Source organism: Cavia porcellus, unplaced genomic scaffold (genome assembly GCF_034190915.1).
Source record: "Cavia porcellus strain 051 isolate PalLab524CR breed Dunkin Hartley unplaced genomic scaffold, mCavPor4.1 scaffold_22, whole genome shotgun sequence".
NCBI classification, from domain to species: domain Eukaryota; kingdom Metazoa; phylum Chordata; class Mammalia; order Rodentia; family Caviidae; genus Cavia; species Cavia porcellus.
The window spans coordinates 36,896,601-36,910,301 of NW_026947505.1; positions in this window are offsets into that span (position 1 = coordinate 36,896,601).

Consider the following 13,701-nt stretch of genomic DNA (forward strand, 5'->3'; position numbering starts at 1 on the left):
AGACACTTCCCCAAGAAAGAAATACAAATAGTCAACAAATACATGAGAAAACGTTCAATAGCTCTAGCTATTAGAGAAATTCAAATAAACCGAAGATATCTTTTGGAAATCTTACTTTGGAAAGAATGATAATCATTAGGAAATCAAACAATAACAATTGCTGGTGTGGCTGTGTGAAAAAGGAACACTTTTTTATTGAGGGAAGAATGTAAAAACTAGTACAATCATTATGAAAATCAATATGGAGATTTCTTAAAGACTTAAAATTAGAAATTCCATATGACACAATATCCCCCTTCTAGGTGTCTTCCCCAAAGAGCTTAAGGCATACTACAGTGATACATGCATGCCAATATTTATAGCAGCACAATTCGTAATAGCTAAATCCTGGAAGCAGCCTGTATACTCATCCACAGATGACTGAATAAAGAAAATATGGTTTCTATAAATAATGGAACACTACTGGGCTACACAGAATAACAAATTTGAGACATCTGTAGAAAATTGAATGCACCCAGAAAATATGATGTTGAATGAAATAACCACACACACAGGTTTAAATATCATATGGTATCTCTCATTTGAGTGATGCAAAGCACAAACATAAAGAATAATGAAGTATGGATAGAAGGCGACAAGGGGATGCATGTCTTGCACAATAGGGAAGAGATCAAGGGGACAAGGCTGGGAGTGAGGAGGGAGGAGAGAGGAAACAAAATAAAGAAACGCCATGTACAGGAACTGAATAGCCCTAGTTAATGTAAATAATATATACCATAACATGAGCCAACATTAATAATATCAACAGGAATGAAACTTGGGAGAGAGGAACTGGTAGATGAAGGTAGAGGGAGAGGGAAGGGAAAGGGGGTTAAGAAAAGAAATAAGCAGTAGTGTATAAACATAACCACTCCCCAAGATGATTGTAAACTGCATGTATTGCAAATGTGTACTAATAAAATAAAATAAATCAAAATCTAAAATAGAAAAATCTTAGTGATTTTTGAATTTGAAAAAAAATTCTCTAATAGGACCTGGAAGCCACAAACTGAAAAGCACACAAAGCACCAATAAATTTGGCTTATTAAAATTAATTTTTTCTTTTCAAAATATATGGCTATGAAAATTAGAAGCCAAAATAGAGGCATAGAAGAACATTTTGAAAAATATTTATACACCTTGCAAAACATATACTTAATAGAAAAATCCTCATTATTAAACTATAAAAAGTGAACCAATAAAAATAGATTTGGTTAGGCCATGAAATAAAATAGATAACACATAAAAAACCCCCAAAATATTCTCAACATAATTATTACAGGCATGCACATTGAAAATACAAAAGATAGTACTATGTATCTGCCATACTGGTTCAAATTAAAATGATCCATCATGTTAAGTGTTGGTAAAGATGTGGAACCATGATAACATTTGTACACTCATGGTAGCAATGTAAAATTTTACATCTACTTTAGAAAATGTTTGTAATTACCTTAAAAATTAAAGATATATCTAGCTTATGGTCTAGCCTTTTCATTCCCAGATATTTACTCAAGAGAAATGAAAATTTTATTTCTTGAAACACTGTCACAAAAGTGTTTAAAGAAGCTTTGCTTGTCATGCCTGTCTACCCAAACAGCCAAAATATCCATCAACAGGTGAATGCTTAAACATATTTTGATATATCCACCCAATAGAATATCACTAATTCATAGAAAATTAATACATTATTGATAATTGCTGTAATACTACAGGATTCCAAGATAGTTATACTGCATGTAGAAAGAAGCCAATTAAAAATGCATTGTCACATTTATTTTTTAATATTTCATTAAGAAAGCATGTCTGTGGTTGTCTGCAGGTTGGGAGGTTTACAGGTGACATAGATTCCAAAGGTGTAAGAGGAAACACGTACATAAAAGAATACATTCATTGTCTTGATTGTTGTAAAAACTTCCTAGAAGTATAAATACATCAAATTCACAAAACCATACAATAAATGTGTAAGTTTTATTGTCTATTTCTTATGCATTCATAAGGCTGTGTACCTTTAAGTATAAAGGACTTTACTAGATGTACAGTGAGGGGTTCAGGAGAGTAGAAGATTGGAAAGGTACAGAGCAGAGACAAGGATTTGGGTGATGACCACTGCGTTGACAAGTGGACATGAAGTCTGGGCTAAGAAAACCAGTTAGGGGCATCGGGGAGAGGACACTGGTGTCTATTCGAGCTGTACCACCTGATCACACAGTAGCTGTTCTTTCCTGCAATCGCTGTTATGCCCACCAAAAGACAGCATGGCTTCCATGGGTACTGTCTCCCATGGGGAGGCAGGACTCTGGCAGAGCCTTCTCTCCCTGCAGTACCATAACTGATGGAGTCCTTGGTCCACCTGCGGCAGGCAACAAAGAAGTGGTCATGTAACAGCCACTTTATATAACCTACTCATGTTCAATTATGTATGCAGATGTGCGTGTCCACACATGTATACACAACATAATTCACATTTTATACACTTGTGTACACAAGTACATTTCACATACATGCATATAGATATACAAATAATACCTATATAAGCACATACATGTCATACACATCTATGCATTCAATGTACATATACATATATGCATATGTGCTCATGCACACGTTCACATATATATATACACACACACATCATAGCATTTATATTGGAGGCAGCCATTTACATTTTCATGTATGTATACATATAACATATACAGATATGTACATAAGTGTATATAATATACACATGCAGGTTAATATATGTACATGCATACAAAATATAACCTACATCTTCATACATAATACTTATTTCAATATATATTTATATTAGTAATACTCATGATGTACTTATACAGCACACACATTTGTGTCTTAGCACCATTTTGTCAGTGAAAGATATATTTCAGAGTTATTGTTTGCTCACTAATGATGCACACTGATATTAATTAATTGGCAATTCATGCGTCAATTAGATCTCCCTCTTCGGGGCGTCTAGAGCTCCCCTTCCTGCCGTTTCAGAAGCTGCATCCTGAGTGTTCTGGTGGCAGATGAATGTGTCCCGTCCTCCTGGGATCCCTGCTCACAAGGGGCCCCTGTGCAGAGGCTTTGGAGCCATGCCTGCTCCCCGCTCTGCCTTCAGGACTTCCCGCTGTCTTGCACCACATCCTCCCAGGTGTGACTCAGCTTCTCCAACTCCTGACACCACAGTGGCCCTCAGGATTTTGGGGGAAACTTGTCATTTTATCCACCGCCTCTTCTCACAACAGAGTTAGCAGCAAGGACAGTGCAGGAGATCTGGGTTTTGAGAAGACAGCTCTTTTACGAATATGTCACCAAGCAAATGAGCTTGTGTGTTGTGCTTCTTAATGGTTTGCCCTCCCTTTGTCTTAGAATGTGGGTGCTTGACTCAGCTCTTAGGGAAGGCGCTAGTCACCCTTCTCACCAAAGTGGTGAGTGTCACAGGCAGAAAAGTGATTTAGCATGCAAACCCGAGAGATGATCACGTATAGATGGAAACAGGAAAGGAGCTGTCAGGAGAAAAAGACAAGACTGTAAGGCCAAGGAGCTAAAAGACAAAGGAAGAGAATCTTTCAAGGACGGAGGAGTCCCCTGTGAGCAAGACATAGTTCTGGTGGATGAGAACTAAATTCTTGAGTTAGTCAATAAGAATCTATTTTTGCCAGATGTGATGGTACATGCCTGCAATTCCAGCGTTCTAGGAGGCTGAGGTAGGAAGATCCAAAGTTAGAGCACAGTCTGGGTAACTAAGTGACTTAGTGAGCTTCTGTCTCAGGAAAATCTTTGTTTTAAAGATCTGGGGATGTAGCTAAATTCTAAGGCCTTAAATTCAATCCCCAGCATGAAAAAAAAATATCTCATTTAAACCAAGGGTTGCTAGAATTATCCACTGTCCTCCCATTCATTCTTATTCATTTGAACACCAGCCTTTGCCATTAATCTAGTTTTCTATCTGTCATCTTCCTCAGGATGTTCAGCATTAGCATTAGAAACCAGGAGGCCTTGTGTTCAATATGCTGATCAGCTCGCCAGTTCCAATTCTGTGGAGACCGAGCACAGTTACTAGGAGCTTGTTAGGAAGCCAGCTGATTTCTGTGGTGTTTTTAAGGTTTGAAAGGCACAAAGGTGGGGTGTGGCTACCTGATGATGTAGAGTCCACGGCTGCTTCCTGGCTGTGATTTGGGCTCATCTACACACACCCACGCTGAGTAGATGGTGGAAATATCTTGAAGGTTTTTTTGGAGTATGTTATACAAAGATTGAAGCAAGAAGAAAGTAAGTCTCCATAGGAATTCAGAAAAACTGGAAATATCTGGACGATGATGCAGGGTTGCTAGGGGCTAACTACTGTTTACAGTAGAAGTTGTGAGTCACCAAAACCCAGCAAACCCTCACAGTTCTGTGTGAGCCTGGAAGAGAAGCTGCTGCACCTTCTTGGGCAAATGACAGCTCTTTGTGAAAGAACAACCCTCCTCATGGAACAAATGGTCATTACAGGATTTCATCTCTGTCCTTCTCATCGATTCCCTGCCCGTCCCTCCCAGGGACAGCAGCGTCCTAGCAGGGACAATTTCCTAATGGATACCATCCAGCACTTGGCAGGAAAGCACCTTTGGGAGCACATGGATTTACTAACACTGTAAAGTTTCTAAAATCAATAGCTTTAATCCTGAGACCCACTAATGTGTTTCATAGAGATTTGTAGAGTTGAGAACATATCAAATGGATAATGTCCTTTTATCTTGTGTGCTTTTCTTTGAATAATTTATTATAATATTAATTTATACAAAAATTTCAAAGGATTATGTAATAAACACCTGATAGAATCACAGTGGACTAGAAGTGTAGTTGAACTTACTAATGCATACTTGCTCAGGTATATTCTCCATGATTCTGACAATTTTCCTGAATTTAGGGCTCATTTTCATTCAAATAGCTGTATATATGTATTTATTCTAAAGCTATTATGGTATTTTAATGCTTTATGTGGTAATAACCTTAGACTTAAAATTATTGCAAGTATATTACAGAGTTCCCATATATGTGTTACCAAGGTGCATAATAAACATTAATACTATTGAATCAAGAAATTAATACTTGTATCATATTATTTACACGTTTTCTTCTTTCTTTCTTTCTTTTGAAGACAGAGTCTCACTATGTAATTCAGGCTGGACTTGAACTTCTAGCAATCTTCCTGCCTCAGCCTCCTGATTGGTGAGATTACAGGCTTGCGCCACCACGTCTGGCCATATTATTAACTAAACCATAGTCCATATTCAAATTGTGTCATTCAGTTTGTCTTACAGATCATTCCACATTAACTGTGGGAGTTAATCTTGATCATCAACTTTATAGGCTTGGGAGATGCCCAGGAGATTCGTAAAGCACACTGGCTGGTGTCTCGGTGGGTCATGGGGTAATGGTCTCGGGGACCATATCTGGTCCTTGGCCCTTTCTCTTGGATCCTCCTGCACTCTGCTTCTTGGCTGCCACGAAGGGAATAGCTTTGCTCCACCACACCCTTCCATCAGGATGTTTTTGTTTTGGAGCCACTTGGTCATGAACTGAACCCTCTGAAGCTGTTAGCATCATAAAGCTCCCTTCCGTTGTTCCCACTTTTCAGCTATATGAATCATGCCGCTATGAACATTTGTGTGCAAATTTGTGGATATATATTTTCATTGCTTTTGGATATATTACTAGGAGTAGTCCTGTTGCATTATTATAGTGACTTTCCATTTCATGTTTTGAAGAATTTTGCCAAAAAGTTTCCAGAGTTGTTGCATCTTTTTACAGTAGCATCAGCAGTGTATGAAGGTTCTAGCTGACCCACATGCTCACCAACAATTGCCATGATCTTTTTTCAGCCATTCTGCTGTATGTTATGTTGTATACCATTGTGATTTTTGACTAACATTCCCTTACTGACTAATTCTGTTGAATCTTATTCATGTGCTAATTGCTTATTTTTGTATCTTCTGTAGAAGAATGCCTTTTAAGTCTTTTGCTTGCTTAAAAAAGTTGGGCCATGTATCTTTTTAATTGCTAAATCATTAGAGTTCTTTATATATTCTGCATACAAATTTTTTATAAGATATATGATTTTCAAGTGTTTATTCCATTCATTAGGGTATATTTTACTTTCTTCATGATGTCTATTGATGCATGAAGTTTCTAATTTTAATGAAGTCCAATTTTTGTATTTTTTATGTCATACTATGGAATCATTTTCAAACCCAAATGAAAACTTACATCTATGTTTTCTTCTAAGAGTTTTTTAAAAAGCACTTACATGCTAATATTAGGTATATTTGAGTTAATTTTTTATATGGTGTGAGGAAGGGCTCCAGTTTTATTCTTTTAAGTGTAGATATTGTTTCTTCATTTTGTTTTCTTGTTATAAATAAAAAGGAATGCAACTTTAGATCGTGTAGTTTCTCCAACTCTTTATTCTTCATTATAAATTACCTCCTATTGCTTAATTTTCAGAGTACACAAGCAGTGATGTTATGTTTTATCCAGAGATTTTTTTTTTAACCAGTAGGAGATTAGAAGACAGTGGGCACACAATATTAGTGCACAATTTCATCAGAAAACGCACACAAAAATGTTCACCAAAAAAAATGCATATACTAGATGCATTGGCACATATTTGTAATCATAGCAGTCAGAGGCTGAGGCAGAGTATCACCAACTAGAGCCCAGTGTGGACAATTTTGAGACTTTATTTAAAAAAATGAAAGGGTTGGGAAGCTGTGGATCAATGTGAAGGCCCTGGATTCAATGTCCAGTGAAGCAAACAAACAACTCCCCCTGCCCTCAACCACAAAAAGTATACACATGACTGACAAAGCTTGGAAGCAACCAAAAGAGTTTTTAGGCAGGTCCCTGGGAAAGACTTACTCACAGGGAAATATTTGAAACAGTTCAGGGATTATAAAGTAGGAAGAACCCTAGCTGTCAGATATTTGTCAAAACAAAAAAAACCTGTAACTGTATAATATTACAATGTCCTTAGATGACTTTACTAGTTTAGACAAATAAGCCAAATAAGGGAATCCTTAATTCTGATTTATTTATTTATTTATTTTTGGTACCAGGGATTGAACTCACAACCTCACACTTACCAGGCAGGCACGTAAGCTGCTAAGCTAAGTCCCCGGCCCTTTAATTCTGATTTTGAACTTGGACATTCAGTTCTCAGCTGTAATGTAAAGAACAAATCCAAGGAACTACAAAAAAATCTTTGAGAATGGAACTGAAATTGGAAACTCTATCCACAAGGAAATAAGACTAAACTTGGGGTTGGATCTAGCTGTGTTGGCTGCCTTTTACAAGCATCAATATTCTCCAGGAAATTATAATGGGACCTAGAGTAAATATAGTGTAACATGGACACTTCCACGATTGTCTTAGTTACTTCTTACTCATCGTGAGACAAAATACCTGAAGCTCAAAGCTGGGAAAGGAAAGGTTTATTTCTTACAGTTTTTTGGGTTTCAGTCCATACTCAGTTGGCTCCAAGGCAGGGTGGCATGATTGGACCGCAGTTCATGGCAGCTGCAAACAGCAAGGCAGAAACCAGCAAAAGAGCGACACACCTTCTTCCTGCCATTACATCACATCCTGGCTCCACCCCTAGGCCACTGTAACACTCACCAATCCAAGCGCTAGACAATGAATCAATTACAAATGCACAATGCAAATGCATGAGGCCCGGGGGCCACCAACATAAACCATGACCATGACAATGATATACGCCAAAATTAATTAAGAATCAAGAAAATGTGATCAATGGTAAGTGAAAATATAATCAACAGATACTGAGGCCAGTGTATAGGTGATGGCAGTATTAGTACAGGATTTTAAAGCAGCAATTATCACTAAATTCCATGCAGAAGTAACGGAAAATGTATTTGAGATAAACTGAGTGATGGAAGTTGACAGCAGCAAAACATAAATTATTCAAAGGAGCTAAATGAAAATGTATATTTGGCAAATAAATGGGCTGAAGTGAAATCCTCACTGACTGGGTTCAATAGAATGGAGAAGATAGGATAAAATGTTAGCAAATCTAAAGTTGATCCTTCCCTCCCACCACAAAAAAAAATGAATCTGAAGAACAGAGAAAAACATTATTGAAGAAAAATCAGAACTTCAGTTAACTATGAAGAAGTGTTAAAGGGTCTAAAATAAGAAACACTGAAGCTCTAGAAGGGCAGAAAAGAGATCAATGCAGAAAAAAAATAGACGCGAAGAGATGATGGTTGAAAATGTTCTAAATTCAGTGAAAGATATACTTAAAGAAAACCATTCTTAGATATATTAAAATCAAATTGTTGAAATGCAAAGATAAGGAACAACTCCTTAATGCAGCTAGAGAAAAAAATTACATGCAGGGAAGCAATAATTTAAATTACCATGGATGTCACATTAGAAACCATGAAAAGGAGAAGATGCTGGAATGACATAGTTAAAATGCTTAGAGACAGTAACTTCTAACCTAGAATTCTGCACTGAATAAACCAGTCCTTTGGGAATGGAGGACAAATCAAGGTTGCCTCGGAGGAAGGAAAGCCAAGGAAACGTCACCAGCAGATTGCTCCTCCAGAAATGAGAAGTATATTTATTCATGTTGATAAAAAAGGCACCTACGGGAAATTGGACTTGTACTACTAAAGGTAAAGCAATGATAAATAGCTTAGATAATATAAATGTTTTAAAATACATATGATTATTAAAGCTAAATGATAGCATTGCTACAGGGGTTTTCAAGGTGTTGAGACGTAATTCTATGAACATAACACACAGGCTCCTGGGGGTGGTGGCAGAGGGGCCAACATGGGTGAAAATTTTCTATAGTTTTATGCAGTGGTATATAAAGACAAAGATATGTGGCAATAAATGGACCATAAAAGATATACAGGAATAAACAGGAAGCAGGAGAATGCTGGAGAGTCCATTGCAGTGTCAGAGAATCACTGAGACATTACTCATCACAGTGAAAATTCATCAGGAAGATTTTTAAGTTACATACACATGTGATTAATAAGGGAACTTTATATAAAACAAACACGGGAAGAACTGAGAACAACTTCACAGTTATAGATGAGTTATTCAGATATCCTTTCTGCAACTGATAGAAAGAAATAGACAAAAGAAGCAGTAAATCCATTGCACATGATTCACTCACTAAGATAGACAAGATGCTGGGTCGTCAAACAAGTTCATTAGAGGCATCAAACATTTGCAAAGTGTATTCTCTGAGCACAATGGAATTCAACTGGACATTAATAATCATAAGATATACAGGACAGTTCCCACATATTTGGCAATTATACAATACACTTTTAAATAATTCATGGGCCTAAGATGAAATCCAGAGAAAACTGAAAAATATTTTAAACTGCATGAAAACAAAAATACAACATATTAAAATCTGTGGGCTGCAGCTGATGCAGTGTTTGGGGTCTCCTGACACACTTTCAGGAAAGGTGTGAGCTGGGGGACAGAGACACAGACTTAGTAGGTGTTAGCTTTCAGCCAGCGCGGAAAAGCAGAAGCCAAACCTGACCTCAGGGAAGCACCCACCCTAAGGGAAGCAAAGAGATACAAACAGAAAGACAGGTGTGGGAGGAGCAGCTTCTATTTCCTTTGGATCTAATTCTATTAAGAAACAAAGCAAGTGAGAGCATTGATTGTCTGGATCAACAGTGAAACAGTATAGACTCTTCTAGGTGCAATAGTAAAAATGGCCACAAGGTGGCGAGGTCACATAGTCAAAGTTTCCTAGCCTTTTTTGTTTTAGTTTTGCCGCTTTAGTGCGCCCTCGTCTGGGAGCGAGCAAAAGATGCATTCCTCCTTCCTGGTCTAATGCTTCTCACGCTTGCGGGATTGACACTGTGTACCACAGGCTGACTTGCCCAGGGGCGCAGTTGCGGGGCACAAAAGAGCCGCGGCAAATCACAGAAGGATGTTTAAGTGTGATCTAGGCTTCAGAGCAACAGAACCAAGCACTGCGGAGAACAAGCTGGCTGGTGGAAGCTGGTGAACTGGCCAGGAGACACTGGTTAGGAGGACCTGCCAGCTCCCAACACTTGTGCTTCTCTGGACAGCTGCAGGACTGATCTGAACACTCATTGGAGCAACTCAGTGCAAACTTATATCTTGGCTTCTTGTCACCTTTCTACGGTGAAATAATGGCATTTTGGTGGCCCGTTCGTGATTTCTTACTTTCTTGTTACGAAGTCATCTTCCTCCCTCCCTCCCTTCCGTGCTTCATTCCTTCCTTCCGTTTATCCGACTATGCACCCATCCACCCATTTATCATCATCCTTTTATTCTATCAGCATTTTTTTTTTCTTCTCCCAGGAAGCAGAAAGCTCACTGAACTCCTGGGGCCCACTCCAGCCCAGACTTGCCGGGCCTGCGTCTTCTCTGGAGCCCAGATCTATTACACACAACATTGGAGCAAACCACACCAGAATTTCTGGGTGGATAACACAACACTGGGTGGTAACAGGAGTGGAAAGGGAAATGCTGAAGGGGAAGGAGCTTAAGGTTATTGTCTACAGAGAAGAAATATCAGACCATGGGAGATGAGGGACTCTGATGACTCCCGGTCGGCGACTGTGGCCCCGAGGGCAGGACGAAAAAAGTCTTCAGGAAGGCAGTGGGTAAAGTTATGTACTTCATACATAAGTGGAAGAAGAGTCCATTACCACCATCCCAGAGCCTGGAGTGGGAAATAACCAAGACATGGAGGAGGTAAATACATGGGGCTATACCAAATAAATCCCTCAAATACATGACCTGCCATGGGCCCTCCACTGGGACAAGGTGGAGGGGTGGTTGGAGTCATGGTGTGGCTTTGTTTTAAATTCCAGCTTGCTTCTCCACCCTTTTCTCTCTGTCTCACTGTGGCAATATCACAGAAAACAATGTTTCTTTGCCAAGATGTGGTACTGGTGAATGGTATTTTCTGTAAAAGTCTGAGTATTTCCATGTTACATAGGTCTTCAGTGGTTCCTGGTTAAGCTCCCTGGCTATGTGAGTTCCTTCTCCTTGCAAAGCCTCCTCCTTCCTGGGCCCCACATCCATCTGACACCAGCGTGCTCTCCAAGGCCCACTTTGATCCTGCTCTCAGCTCTGGGATGAATGCACCATTTCCACTCCCTAATGTGGCAGCTAAACACTGAGCACCCACACTTTTGGCCCCATAACGTACTCTGTCAGCTCTGCTCCAACATTACCATTTCATCTAGAATGGCCATGGTCCTGTTTGATATAGCCCAATATTCCTAATAACTATGTTCCATAGTAAACATATGCTCAACTTCATTTTGGGGGCTTTTGATTGATTTTAGAACAGCTCTGTGACAATTTTATTGTAAATCACTTAGAAAGTAAAGACAATGATCTTTCTTTGAAAGATGTATCTTCTGGCAGTGCAGTACCCTGACTTCCAAGTCAATTCTCTGAGGCCTCCGCTCTGTATCTGAGAAGAGATAACACACTTGCTCTGCCCCTGCCTCCTGGTCCTTAAAGCACTTCAGGATGTCCTGTTCTGAGGAGCTACTGTGATTCTGTGCAGCGGACACTGTCTCTGAGAGCTGAGACTGGAAGGTTTCTGTCCCCTTGGTGTAGACTGGCTTCTGCTTGACCTTATCTCCCAGGGCTGTTGATGATCTAGGGTGGGAGCCATACCAAAATTTCAGATCCTATCTGCAGTGTACTTGGAAGGAGACAACTGCAGCTTCCAAACAGAGGGCCCAGCAAGTTTCACCTTTTCTTGGGCTAGCTATTTGTGCATGGGCTTCTGGTGTTTCTCCTGAGGTCTACAATGTCTTAGACTAAGTAATTTCTAAGGGAAAGTTGTGAAGGGTTTATTACTGTTATAAGGCTGACATAAAGTCTGAAAGCAAAGCAAAAAGTCACAGGGCAACTTCAAGATCAAGCAGTTTGGTGTCAAACCATGTGTAGCAGTGTATACCTGTAATGCTAGCACTCTAGAGGCTAAAGCAGGAGGATCACAAGTTATAGCCCAGCCCGGGCAAATACGTAAGATCTTGTCTCAAAATTAAAAATTAAAAAGACTAATAAATAGCTCAATGTGAAGTCCCTGGGGTCAGTGCCCAATAACACACACACACACACACACACACACACACACACACACACACAGGAGGTAGTTTATGTTTCCGTAGCATAAGTGTTGTGATTACAAAAATGTACTATAGCATTTCCCATTTTTTTTTTTTAACTTTTTATCGGTACCAGGGATCAAACTCATGACCACCTGTTTGCAAGGCAGGTACTTATGCCACTGAGCTAAATCCCCAGCCCCAATTATAGCACTTTTAGTTCACTCAAACACACTTTTTGAGCCCCTAATACATATCAAATGCAAATTGTTAGAAAGGTAGTGGGCAAAAAGTAAAAAGTTAAAAAATCACAACTATTTATCTTCATGAAGACCACAGTCCGGTGAAAAAGGCCAGCATCTGTTGGACAGTCACAGAGGAAACACCATGTCCTCACGTAGAGCAGAGGACTGGGCAGTGACAGCTTCTCAGAGTGGAAACTGCTATCCGGCAGACAACTGCGAGCTGCAGGAGGACAGCAGCGGACATCTGCTCGGAAACTCCCTGCCCCGCTCTGGCTCCGTTTTCCTAGTTTAATCCCCACTGGTCTCTGAGTAGATCACAATCAGAAAGACACATAATAAAGAGAATTTACCGGTTCCTTTGTTCTCTCTCCAGTTTGCCTTGCATGTCTCCCCCTTTGTCCTGCCCCCCTTTGTTTCTCTCCTGGGACTGGAGCTCGGGCCCCTGCACAGCACAGGCAAGGGCCCCTGGGTGAGTGCACCCTCGCCCAATCCCTACGCTTTTCAGTACCACTTTCCCCCGCTGCTACACCCTTAAGGAATACTTTATGAAAACCGTTCTGTCTCTTAATTTTAAACTAATGCAGCCAACTTTATTTCCAATTACATAGACAGTACTGTTTGTAGAAAATCCAAGCCAAACAAATAACCAAAAAGGAGATATTAAATTACTTAAAACTGCTTGTAACTATAGTTAATATTTCAGCAAACCTTTTACATATCCCTGCACCAGCACAGAAGCGTGGGCCTCTGTGGCCTCTCGCCAAGTGGACAGCTATGTCACTCCACCACATCCCACAAAAGGGCACACGTGGCGGATCATGTACCCTAGGGGCATGGATTCTTCCATGTGGAGGATGCAAGTGGATTTCCAGTTTCCCATTATTTTTAAAACTGTTAAAATGAAAAGATCAGCCCAGACATCTGTGTCTTCTTGTTTGTCTCTTACAAGTAAATCAATATATTCTTACTCTTCATTAAACACATCCGGAAGATGATGGCAGCCTTCATTTTGATGAGGCTTCACCAGGGACATTTGTCCTCCTGGCCTGTGGCTCTGGAGCTCTTGGAGCGGTGTTGCCACCGCTGTCCTCAGGGCTGTGCTGCAGATCCGGGACCCCACCCCACGATCCTTTCTGGGCCCTTCTTACTACTTGGTAAATCATTTCCTGTGTTCCTGTGCTCTTATCACGTGGCCGCAGATGAGGGATTTCATTTGGAGGGATATTAGAAGTGGAGGAGATTCTGCCAGGGCCTGAGGACCCCAGCAGAAG